This window comes from Lycium ferocissimum, chromosome 12 (assembly GCF_029784015.1).
Source record: "Lycium ferocissimum isolate CSIRO_LF1 chromosome 12, AGI_CSIRO_Lferr_CH_V1, whole genome shotgun sequence".
Taxonomy (NCBI): domain Eukaryota; kingdom Viridiplantae; phylum Streptophyta; class Magnoliopsida; order Solanales; family Solanaceae; genus Lycium; species Lycium ferocissimum.
In genome coordinates this window covers 44128658-44142524 of record NC_081353.1, presented here as the reverse complement: position 1 = coordinate 44142524, position 13867 = coordinate 44128658, and the positions used below count along the sequence as shown (strand labels likewise).

At 32.7% G+C, this 13867-nt stretch overlaps 1 pseudogene; it reads left to right on the top strand.

Moving 5' to 3' along the window:
- The first annotated feature begins 851 nt into the window (after nt 1-851).
- On the top strand, nt 852-13223 carry LOC132039353 (purine permease 3-like; annotated as a pseudogene).
- The last annotated feature ends 644 nt before the right edge of the window (nt 13224-13867 follow it).

The window sequence follows — 13867 nt, the reverse complement described above, 5'->3', positions numbered from 1 at the left end:
CATCAAAGAACTTGTGTCTATTCTCCACAGCAAAATGGAGTTGTTGAAAAAAAACGCAGACACATTCTAGAAGTCACAAGGGCACTCAAATTTCAAGCTAATATACCTATAAAATTTTGGGGATACTGTGTTTTTGATGCTATCTATATCATAAATAGATTGCCATCTTTTGTTAATCACCCATCTCCTTATGAGAAACTACACAAAAGGAGCCCATTTTTAGCACATATCAGAGTAATTGGATGTCTGTGTTTTGCTAAAACTAACAATCAAACTGACAAAAAGCAATCTAGAACTAAACCTTCTGTGCTCATGGGCTATTATGAGATGCAAAAAGTGTGCATATTATATGATCTATATGAAAAACTATTCTTTGTTAATAGAGATGTCATATTCAATGAGTCCGAATTTCCATTCAAGCAAAAGAATTATAATTCCACACCTAAGATATTCAAACAACTAGATGACATGACCAGTGAAGAATTCACAATAAATCATGGCAATCCTACTAATACAATTACTGATGTAGGTACAACTGAATCACACAAGACAGATGCAACTCATGAAGTGTTGAGTGATATCTATGGCCAAAGAGATCAAACAACATCATCACAAGTATTAGAAGCAACCATGCTAATCATGAATGCTCCTATGACTCAAATGGAGTAGAATCAGTCATCACACCTAGAAAATAGAGAGTGTAAACCAGTTCAGCTTACTAGGCAATCAGGAAAAGCTAAAAAAGCTCTTATTTGGATGAAGGATTTCATTTCACTAACTCAACTTCATCAGGATACACCATTTGCTATCTCTAACTTTGTGTCTTATTGATACGATCCCGAGGAGCACATATGATTCAAGATCCTTCACCAAGGCCAAGCAAGGAACTCCAAGCCTTACAGGCCATGATGATGCAAAATGAGGCGTTGGAGACCTTTGAGGAGCTTCATAGGAGAGCATATGAGGTGTGGATGATTGCTTGGTCGTGTGGAGTGAAGATGAGATGGAGGGGACCAATGGTGGTAGCAATGCAAAGAGGCTATTCTTTAAAATCAAGTCATCATCCCTAAAGAAGACTACCAAATAAGGCTCTTACTTCATTAAGGGTATTTTGTAATAGCTAGCCTAGTCTTCTTTAGCATAGTAGTATAAATACTACACTTAGTTATTTCATTACTTAGATTATGTTGAATTGAGATGAATACTCTAAATTGAGTGATGGTTTGTTTGGTAGAATTAGTGCTAATCTAGTGATTAGTAATAGTTAATCATGGTGGATTCCATTGTTGGCTATGAAACCCTTTTCCATTGATTTTTAATTGAGTGGTTCATTTGTGGATTCATTTGGATTACTCTTGGTTGATTATCAAATATTATAGGTTCGTTAGTAGGAATCGATTAGGAGGGTTTAGGTTTCATATACCTAAGTTTGCCTATAATTCCTTTACTAATTAGGTCTTACTCTATCTTTCTATTTCTCATCCCAATTTTTTCACTTCTCATCTTTGATTTCTAATCTATCTTTAGTTTCCGCGAATTTGTTTGAATCCGTGTCTTCCACAAGCCGGATCTTATCACTTATGATAACATTTCTTCCAAATATCAAGCCTATTTATCTGCTTTCTCTTCTATTACAGAACCAAGAAATTACTCAGAAGCAGCAAAGGATCCAAAATGGATAGAAGCAATGCCAGCTGAGATAGAAGCATTACAAAGTAGCAATACTTGGAAAATAGTTAATCCACCTATAAGAAAGAAACCTACAGGCTGCAAATGGATTTACAAAGTAAAATACAAGGCTAATTAAGAGGTTGAAAGATACAAAGCAAGACTTGTTGCAAAAGGCTACAGTCATCAAGAAAGCATTAACTACCAAGAGATATTTAATCCTGTAATCAAGATGGTTACAGTTAGAACAATCTTAGTTATTGTAGTTTCTAGGCAATGGCACATCCACCAAATGGATGTGTACAATGCATTTTTACTAAGTAATCTCTATATATGATGAGATTTACATGGATTTGTGAGTCAGGGGGAGCATAAACCAATCTGTAGAATCATCAAATCCCTATATGGATTGAAATAGGCCCCTAGACAATGGAAAACAAAGTTAACTGAGGCCTTGCTAAATCTTAAGTTCAAACAAAGTCAACATGATCACTCTCTATTTGAGCAGAAAACAGAAAAGGGAACTGTGATGGTACTAGTATATGTTGATGACATGTTAGTTATAGGAGATAGTTTGAACATTATTGAGCAAACTAAACAATCTCTACAGCAAGTATTCAAGATGAAGGATCTGGGGGAGTTGAAGTTTTTTCTTAGAATAGAATTTTCCAGATCAAATTAAGGCTTACTCACTCATCGAAGAAATTATTCCTTAGAGTTGATCTCAAAACTTGGACTGTCAGCAGTCAAGCCTGCTAATACACCTATTGACATAAAGGTCAAGTTAACAACTAAAGAATATGATGATCATACAGAGTGCAACACTTCATCTGAGGATCAGTATTAACAGACATCAGTATCTAACAGAGATTGATAGGAAAATTGCTCTAGTTAACTGTAACTAGGCCAGACATAGCTTTTAGTGTACAAACACTAAGCTAGTACTTGCAGCAACCTAAGAAATCTCATATGGAAGCAGCTTTGAGGATTGTTAGATACATTAAATCTCAGCCTGGTCAAGGTATACTTATTTTTAGCAAACCAGTCAAACCTGTTACTGCATTTTGTGATGCAGACTGGGATTCTTCTGCTCGTACTAGAAGGTTAGTATCTGGTTTTCTTATCAAACAAGGGAACTCTCAAGTATCTTGAAAGTCCAAGAAACAAACTACAATCTCCAAAAGTTCAGCTGAGGCTGAATACAGAAGTATAACCCTAATTGTCTCAGAACTTACTTGGCTACTTGGATAGTTAAGTGAACTTGAAGTGGAAATTACATTTGCTTGTTAACATACTAAGTGACAGCAAGTCAGCTATCCAAATAGCAACTATCCAGTGTTTCATGAAAGGACAAAATATATTGAGATAGACTGCTATTTTATTAGAGAAAAGATTCAGCAAAAGAAGATGCAACCTCACGATATATCAACCAATGATCAGCCTGCAGATTTATTGACAAAAGGCCTGACCAAGGTGCAACATCAGTATTTGAACTCCAAATTAGGTGTACTTAACATTTTCACCACACCTAACTTGAGGGGGAGTGTTGAACAATGTAAATGATTGTATATCAAGTATACTAATACTGTATATCAGTGCAGTAGGCTAGTTAGTTAGTGTAAGAACAATTAGGTAAATATGGTTGTCAAGAAGTTAGTTAGTTAGTTAGCCTCTTAATCTCGGGTAGTTAGTTGGTTAATGATTGATGATTAGGTAGGATCAATATGTTATATATACCTAGCATCACACGTTGTATGAATTAACACTTTCAATGAATGAATACATTCTTACTTCTCCACTTTCACTCAATCTCTCTTCTACTGCATAACTGTTTCTTTTTTCTTCTTCAAGATTTCTCCATGAACTATCATGGAGTTTGATCAATTTCAAAACCTCAACTGATTTTAATAGCATAAGAAGGGATGATAAGTTGCAGATACAAATTTAAATAGTAGTATAGAGAATAGTTCGTATATTATGGAGAAAAACAAAAAATTAGCTATGAAATTCGTCACTAATTTATCGTAAAATTGCCCGTAGCTTATGTAAAATTTTCAAATAGGATTAGCAGCAAATTATTATTGTTTAGTAACAAAATTTATATGTCGTTAATTCCCAAAATCCATTTCCTCTTAGCTAGTCTTTGAAGAGTTTATCAGTTTATGGCATTACTCTTATGTTGCTTCACTTTCTTCAACCTCCTTACTCATAATTCATAACTCCCTAGCTCTGAACACTTTCCAGACTATTTGCTCTTGAACATTATAAGAGCCTGTTTTGGATTGACTTATTTTAGGTGCTTTTAAGTTTTAAGCACTTTTGTAGTGTTTAGATAATAATAAAAAAAGTGCTTTAAGCCAAAATAATAATAAAAAAAAAAAAAAAAACCAAAGGCCCTCACAGAGGCAACTTTTTCTCTTTTACAAATTACACAGACAACACATTGCTCAGAACTTTCAATAAGTCAACAACGAGATCATAATTACTCATTCACATTATTGTTATGTTATCTGACCACTCATTATTGTTATGTTGTCTGACCTACCATGTGATTTTCATGCATACGCAACTTTTCTCTAACTCTTGCATCTATATTTTGTGACGAAAGCTTATCCTTGATTTCAAGCTTCTTCCTCATCTTTTTATAGAGTTGTACTTCATGGGGTCCCGAGATTAATTATTGTAGACGGAGAAGTCGTGCAAAGTCTAACGTTTCACTTTTTCTTTATAATCTGTTTAAAAAATTCATTTTTTTTAGCAACTCTTCCAATTTTTCACATGGCATGTCTAAGACTACAAGATTAGAGGATATTTTGGTCATTCTACAAATTTTTAGTCTAAGAAAATAAGATTCAAAAGCTTTCTTTACTTTCTTAAACTCTGTGCGTCACCAAACAAATAAATTGAAACGAATGGAGTGTTTTATTTTTAGTAGGAGAGGTGTAAGGAATGAGAATTCATGCAGATAATCAAAAGCCAATGTGATCGATCTCTAATTTTTCATTTAAATTTTATTGAACCGACTAGAAAAAGTATCTTTTTTTAAGTACATGTTGAAGGCTACGTTAATCTTTTTGAGTGTGATCAAAATCTAATGTTATGAGAAAGAGCATACTCAAAAATCATATAGACAGCGCTCCAAAGACCATGTGGCTATCTAAATTATATGTGTGCTCACATTTATTTTCGCAAATTCATTGAATAGAAATATCCTCTTCCTCGCGCGTTGTATTGTACTTTTACGCAAGGTAGAGCTAGAAGGTTATATGCGGATTCAGTCGATTCTAGTAACATTAGTTCAAACTTTGTATTTGTATTAAGAAATTCATTAAATAGTGCAAAAGTTAAATTCAGAACCTAATTACTAACCCATGATATTATTATTCCAAAATTTAGAATCTATAAAATTCAAATCCCAACTCCAGCTCTGCTTTTGCGGTGTTGTCATGTCCCATAGGCTTTTATATTATTTCTTTGGGATTTTCATTAATAAAATAAGCCACCCATCGATGGTTCTCTTCTTCTTCTTTTTTTCTACCTAAAAAGTAAAAACAATGGGAGACTGCATATGGATAAATTCAAATATTTTGTGTCCAAACTCCATGGACAAATTAATATATTATTTCAGTGGAGACCCGTTAAAAACCCAAACAGTTATTAAAAAAAAGGTGGGAAAAGACGATTGCAAGACTAGAGAAGGTTTGCTTGAAAATGTAGAATGGGACAGCTAATGAGCTAAAGATGACAAATTAAGGTAATTCTCAAATCGTTGAAGCAACTAAGATACTATGTTCATACATAAATATTATTTACTCGTCATGCAATTTGGAATCAACTACAGAATTTCTGGAAACACCAGTATAAAAAATAAAAAATAAAAAATAATAAAAACTGAAATTAACTATGAATTTCGTCGTTAAATCTATCGCTTATAAATTGGTCATAGCTGATGAATTTTTTTCGATAATTCGTCGCTAAATAGGATTAGCAGCGAATTTTGATGTTTAACTACATAATTTATCCATCGATGATTCCTTTTTTTTTTTTTTTTTGGGTAGTGAACAGAGTAAGATAATTGGAGAACTGAAAAAGGAAAAACAAAAGCAAGAAATTTTGATCTGTCATAGAACATGAGTCCATGATAAGTACTTTCAATGACAACAAAAAATAAAACTGTGTAATTGTGTTGTAAACACATATGTTGGTTTCAGATGGGTGCGTCCTTAAAAAAGTCAGATGGTCTAAATATTATACTACGAATGAAAATAGAGCCACGAGCATAACCTAATTTATAGTTTTAAATATTTTTTCTCCTTTTTAACGAATTGAAGCTATGAAAAGCTGAATCTCAATGGATCGCACGTAAAAAAATATTAGAAAAATAATTAATTTATTCATTAACGTCGAATTAGAAGTTCCTTCTAGTGAAGGTTGTGCTCTCTCGTCTCATTTAAACAGTTGCTTTAGTTTAAATAATTTATCCCAAAATAAGTACTTCCTCCGTTCATTTTTATTTGTCCATTATTTTAAAAATAGATTTTCACTTTTACTTGTCCATTTTCGCATATCAAGAGAAATATAATTTGTTTTCCCTGTTTTGCCCTTAGCATTAATTATTCATTCTAAATCATTTTCCAAATCCAATACAATTATACACCAATTAATATGGGTATCATGGTAAAATATGAACTTCATTTATTATTTATTAAGGGGTGTGCAAAGTCCATAATGGACAAGTAAAAGTGAACAGAGGGAGTATCACTTTAGGAATTCAAGCCTAAAATTAGCAATTACTTTCAACTAGATTCTTAACGTTAAAGAAGTAATCCTTTTTAATATAACTCAATTCTCAAACAACATTTAACAGACCGGGATAACTTTGTAAATTATACTCCATCTTGTATTAGTTGTTTTCTTCCATTGTAGTTGGCTACATTTAATTAAGCTAGCTGTTCTTACACTATGTTTTCAAGTTTCTTATTAATTAAGGTCCATGTTCTGGAATCTGGACACTATATGAAAAAACTTTTATTTGTTGGCCAGATGTCATAATTAGTTAATTCGAACAAAGTTACCTAAAAGAAACCCCACGTTTTGTTCCATCCTTTGGAACTGCAACAAAAAAAAAAAAAAAAAAAAAAAAAAAAAAAAGTGTTCATTTCACAAGTAAAACTAGTTATAGTTTAAATGCAAAATTATCCATCAAACCTCAATGACGGTCATCTATATATAATAACATTTTACTATAACAGTCAAAGTTTTTTAATCGATTTCATATTAATTATGTTATATTATATATTCTCTACAATATTATTTCGCTAAGCAAAAAAAAAATAAAAATCCGAAAGCTATTATCGAAAGATTGACTGTGCATGTGAATTAGTAGCATGGGCCGTGAGGCTATTTACACGGCACAGGCTATGGTCGGCAATAGTACTAGTTTTTCTAGAAATTCAACGCTGCAATTTCATGACAAAGTACTCATTTGCTCTTGCATTAAGTACTCATTTGCTCTTGTATTCTTTAATTGTTATATCCTTCCCTTGTGAATCATAAGATGCTAATACTGCTGTAATTAGTATGTTGAATATTCTGCATTTGTGCTGGGAAATGCATCATATTTTTGAAATTACATGTTATTAACTCTCATTACATAATTTGAAGTCACACCTCTCCATAACAATTATCCCCTGGAACAACGTTTGTTTCACTATAACATACAAGTTTTCTTTGCGATCGATTTTTTATGCTATATTTTAGCATCTATAACAACTTTTTACCTATAACAACAATAACCATCATTATAACTGTATGGTATTTGTAAAATACATTTTGTATAACAACCTTACTAAATATCTATGCATTTATAATTTCATAATAACCAAATCAATCTACCAATTCTATTTGATTGGTAACATATATAATCGTTTATAGTCACTCACTAGAGGTTTGAAACCCTAAGTATAGTGTTCCAGGTGTAGCAGGAATAAAGATTGTACGTGAAACAGTACTCATGAAAGTCGTATTTCTTGGCCATTGGATCAATAAGAGTGTGATTCAGATGGATCAAGAGAAGACCAGACCTTGGCTACTACCAGCTTGCTTCGGAGTGTGCTATTGCGTGAAGAGGAAAGGGACAACGGCATCTAATACTAGACCGGACAGTAAATCTTTAGGGCATGTATATGTGACTAGTAAGGTAAATCACCCTATCATATCGACGGGAGTCATCAACCTATTATCCTCACCGTATTCTTGATCCGTTGAGCGAGAGCCCTTCCACATGGGTTTCCCGCATCACTATGACCGACTTTCCTCTCTATTCGACCAATCGGTCTCACAGTCAGGTAGGCTTATACCATTACACTACGAGCAAAATCTTAGCTTGTGCCTACCTTCGAACACCTCCGTTACTCTTTCTTTTTTTAGAAAATAAAAGTTGAATTTTTTTATTTTTGGAGGTAATTTATGTCTATAACAACCATCTAATATTATTTAAGTGTCAATATTGTCATAGGTTTATCACAACCAATTAGTAGCTATAACAGGGGGGAAAAAAAAAGGATACAAACAAACGAGATTGCTATTATATTGAGAGGTTTGATTTATTCACTATCGAATGATGCAGAAGCAGTCGGGCGGTCAGACAACACCCTAAAGGACATTGGTAAGTATATATTTCACTCCCCCGTTTTATTTCATTACGCCTAGAGTTTTCGTTGCAGCATTCATCATTGGCATTGCCCTTGGACTTTGATGATTTTTGCTATTCATAGGTCAAAACTCCCCGTGTCAACTTCTTCACTTCTTATCTCTGCTCAACTTGCCTTCACAGCAATAGGCGCTTTCTTCATAGTGAAGCTGAAGTTCACGTCGTATTCTATTAATGCGGTGGTTGTGTTGACAGTTGGCGTGGTTTTATTGGGTATTCGTGCGAACGGTGATTGTCCGGAGGGTGTGACAAGTGGAGAGTATATTGTTGGTTTTGTTATGACACTTTTGGCTGCAGCTTTGTATGGACTCATTTTGCCTTGTATTGAGTTGACTTACATGAAGGCAAAACAAGCCCTTACTGCTACATTGGTGTTGGAGATTCAGTTAGTCATGTGTTTTGCTGCTACTGCTTTTTGCACCGTTGGAGTGATCGCCAATAAGGATTTTCAGGTATATTTACATGAACTTATTTGACTGAACGCAAAAATTATTGAAATTTATAGTGTTAAACATGCCATATATAATGTTTATGTGGCTATAAAACTTCTCGTTAAGTAAGTTGCAGAGGCACGATTTCAAGTTTAGAAGTTTCAAACTTCCCATCAAATCTATAGCTCGTTTTAGATACGGTACTGATATTTAAATATCTATATATTTTTAATGAATTTCCTAATACACATAAATGGCCTAAGCAAAAGCCACTAAAATTCATCCAAACACCTCTACCGAAAGTTGTAGCTCCGCTCCTGCATTAAGTGTAAAGTAGAAAATTTAAAATAAATTATTTCTAAATTTACAAAGAGGTTATTTTTTAAAAACAGATTAAAACGAAATAAGACCACATACATTAAAATTGGCGAGTAATATATCTCCTTCGCTATCGTTCTTAATTAGATTCCATAAGGCCTTTAAATTTACCAAGCTTCTCTTTCTGAGATCTGGAATTCTTTTATTTTCATTGTGATTTCACTTTGTCAGTAGGATTTTATTGATAAATATATATCTCGCTCGAAACCCAAAGTTATTCATATCCCCACATAGAGGGATGAAGACTTTTTAGTCGGGAATACGTTTTCTTAGTTAGATAGGGCCGATTTATACGTCAAAATGGGGTGACATGCATTTTGCGTGGTATTAAATTTGCACATATCATACGTAGATGAAAACAGGAATAACGTTGTATTAAATTGTTTGCATAGTGTCATAAGTAGATGAAAAATGGGGTACTGCTGGATCCATAAAGATTTGCCTAATTCTGATAAAGGTTTATCATCATTCATCAGCAAAGAAAAAAAAACGGATAGTCTTTGTCTAAAAAATGTGTTAAGAAAAAAAAAATGTGTAGAACCTTTCAACCAAATAGTGCTTATCAGATCCTCTGGGTACTTTTTTATATTTAGAAATAATATTTTAATTTTTTTTTAATAAGATGATATGTAAATACATAAATATCTTTGACTTATTTTTAACTACATTACAAAAATTATACTTTATGTCCAGTCAAATACAATAATACACAAATGGGACGAAGCAAGTACTGATTTGTTTTTAGATTTGACGGCCATGACTGAGGGCAAACCTTTGAAATAGGAGAATCTCACATCGAAACGAGAGGTAAAAGTTAATAGACCTTATAAAAATGAGTTCAGAATCAACTGTGGGATAATAGTCAAAATACCCCCCAACGTTTGACCAAAATGCCAACTACACACCGATCCTTTGCGGCTATTACCCCCCTGGACAAATTTTTTCAGTAGCAAAATGGCCCTTTTTTGCTAATGTGGCGCATGCGTGAATACATGTGCCCAAGGGCGCGTGACGGCCTTTAAAAATCTTATAGTTTTGGACGCCAACTAAGCGCCACATATGATGCCAAGTTAAAATTTGAACTCCCTCCATTTTTAGGCTACTTCATCTTCATCTTCACCCTATTTAATATCCATCCCCATTTTTTGTTGTCAAAATAATATCCATTATAAACGAAAATCTCAACCGAAGAAAATCCACATATGATTCCGAACAACTTGTTAAAGAACAACTTTCCACCATAAACGAAAATCAAGAAAAAAATGAAAAATGGGAAGAAAGAAAAAGGAAAATACGGAAAAAAATAAGGATGAAAAATCTAATCTTGTTAAAGAAAATCGCGATTTGGCAATGCTTGTTTGGAGTTGCTATTTGTTGCTTGGTTGGAGTTATTTAAGCACTAATTCTTTGAGTTGATTTGGGGAGAAAATTAAACTCCATTGCTAAGAATTTGGAGAAAGCTATGAAGAACACTAAATGGGTTTCTAAAATTTTGATTGTTTAACAATTTTTTGCACGGATTGCCCTTCTTTTGGGTGGTCTTTAAATTTTGCCCCTCATTTTGTCTTTCTTTAAGTTCTTGCCCTTGGATACCCGAGGTTCTGTCTCGAACCCCCGTTCGCATAAAATAAAAAAATAATTTCGCAAGATAAGCAGAAGAATAAAAGTCCGATACAAGAAACTTAAGAAAATCAAACAACACATACTGAGTGCCTGAGACATTTTTTTTTTTTTTTAACATTCATGGTTTTAGTTAAGGCATACTTTTGATAATTAAAAGTATACCCCATAAGGCATAGTTCCTTAAGGAAAAATTTTGCCCCATAAGGCAAAACTAAATTATGCCTACAAGGAATAATGTTAACTTTAGTTTCATTTCATTTCTACTTAGAAATTTCTTTGCCTTGAGAATTTTTTTTTTTTTTTTTTCTTTTAAAGGCACACTTTTAGTTAAGGCATACTTTTGGTTATGCTTATTTAAAAGTATGCCCCATAAGGCATAGTTCCTTAAGAAAAAATTTTACCCCATAAGGCAAAACTAAATTATGCCTTGAGGAAAAGTTATCTCTGCATAACTTTAGTTTTTCCTTGGAAGTTATTAAAGAGGGGCTTTGCCTTGAGATTTTTTTTTTTTTTTTTTTAAACTTTTCAAGGCACATGTTTTTTAAGGCATACTTTGGTTATGCCTTAATTAAAAGTATGCCCCATAAGGCATAGTTCCTTGTAAAAATTTTACCCCATAAGGCAAAACTAATTTTATTTTAAAATATAAAAAAATTTAGTTTTTCCTTTATAGTTAAAATTAATTTTTTTTTTTTTTTAACTTTTAGTTAAGGCATACTTTTGGTTATGCCTTAATTAAAAGTCGGCATAAGGCATAATTCCTTAAGGAAAAGTTTTTTCCCCATAAGGCAATACTAATTGACAAATTAGTTAAGTCTTTTTTTTTTTAAACTTTTCAAGTCACACTTTTAGTTAAGGCAACTTTTTACGTTATGCCTTAATTAAAAGTACCGCTTTTTAAGGCATAGTTCCTTAATTTAAGGCATAACTAAACTATGTCTTGAGGAAAAGTTATGCCCCCTCAAGATAACTTTAGTTTTTCCTTAAGGAAGTTATTTGGAGAAGACATAAAACGCCTCGAAATTATTTCTTTATTTTATGCTTGAGCGGGGTTAAACCCAAAAAATTATCCAAGCTAAGGGCAAAACTTAAAGACCACAAATATGAAGAAAAAATTTAAAACAACGTCATGAGGCAAAAATTTAAAGACTACCCCAAAAAATTCTTTTTTTGTTTAATCAAATTAATGGATGAACTTTGTTCTATTTGGTGTTAGGAAGCTTCCTTTCACATTTGGGTTTGTTTGGATTAGATTTGAGCAAGTTGGTGTGATTTTTTTTTTCAACTTAGTGAAGATGATGATGATGATGATGATAATGTTGATGAAGATGAAGGAGAATTGGGTATGCATTTTTATGTATCCTTAATAAAAATGGAGTATGGAAAATTGAGAGATTTTTTTTTTTTTTTTTTTTGAAGAAGAGTAGATGGATGGAGGAAGGGGGAAATTAATAAAAATGGGGCAAAATTAAACACGTGGCACGTGGGCTTTTGTGGACAACCGCCATTTAATATTTGGGGGTTGGCATGATTAGATCGCCACATCGCAAAAACCATTTTTGCAAAAAATTTGTCCGGGGGTGCAAACCCCCGCAAATTCGGTAAATTGTTTTTTGGTCAAACGTTGGGGGGTATTTTGACTATTATCTCAATCAAATGTTGAAGCGTCTTTTGAGTTAAAACCCAAGGAACAAATTCGTGCAGCCTATGCCTAAAGCGGACAATACCTTACAGTTAGACATGCAGGACCGTTAAATTAGATTTAGAGATTCTTTTTTTAAGATCACCACTAAAATATAGTAATTGAAAATTTTCAGGCAATATCAAGGGAGGCAAAACAATATAACTTGGGAGAAGCTAGATATTATACAGTGCTAGTATGGAGTGCCATTATTTAGCAATGCTTTTACGTGGGTGCTATTGGAGTTATTTACTGTTCTTCTTCTTTGATGTCTGGGGTTTTGCTTGCAGTTTTACTCCCAGTCATTGAAGTATTAGCCGTGATTTTCTTTAATGAGAAATTTTTAGGTGAAAAAGGACTTTCTCTTTTTCTTTCTCTTTGGGGTTTTGTCTCATATGTTTATGGAGAGTACAAACAAGCAAAGAAGCAGAAGAATAAAAGTCAAGAAACTGAGATGATCACAACAACACATACTGAGTCTGTTTGATTTATTTATTACATTGATGGTTATGGGGATATAAAGGGGATTTTTGGTTTTTTTTGTACAAAATAATGTTGTTTTTCATTCCATTTCTACTTAGAAATTTCTGATGTTGCTCTAAATTCTGTAATACATTACTATTTGGAAGTTATCGACTTTCATTTGGGAGGTGTGAATCGTGAAAATAGTCACTTGTGCTCTCTCTGTTTAGTTTTATTTGAAGTTGTTACTGTTTGGATTTTTTTTTTTTTTTTTTTTTGCTTTAATTTCTCAATATGTTTTCTTAAATATGTTGAATCATTAGTTTTTGGTATTTTCGTTTGACTAAACAGTAATTACAGAATTTAGACATAATAAACCAAAAAACAGCTCTACTTTTTATATAATTTAGAAAAAATTTCAGATATGAAAATTTTATTTTAAAATATAAAAAAAAATATACTCGAGTTTATAGTCAAAATTAAGTATTTTGTCCCTCGTATTCAGAATTTCTTCACCTAAATTGATACAAAGAGAGTACGCTTCCTCTAAGTTTAGCCAACACCTAATTTACAAATTAGTTAAGTCTATTTCAGTTTTGAGAAAAGGCACCTCTAATTTTTCGAAAGTTTGACTAAACGAGTATTTACAGTTGGACAAGACAAAGCTAACTAGACCATGACACACTAAACCAAAAACAGCTCTACTTTTAATTTAGACCTAATTTAGAAAAATATAAAACAACGTCACCAGATTATTTCACATCAAACTTCCTTTTTTTAACTTCTTGTTTTATTATAAAAATGAACTATTCGTCTAAATAAGGGGAATACTTATCTATTCATTACTTTTGATTAATGGAGAAATTTATTCTAGTTGGAGTACTTTTTTCAATAACTTTTCCATCTTAGGAA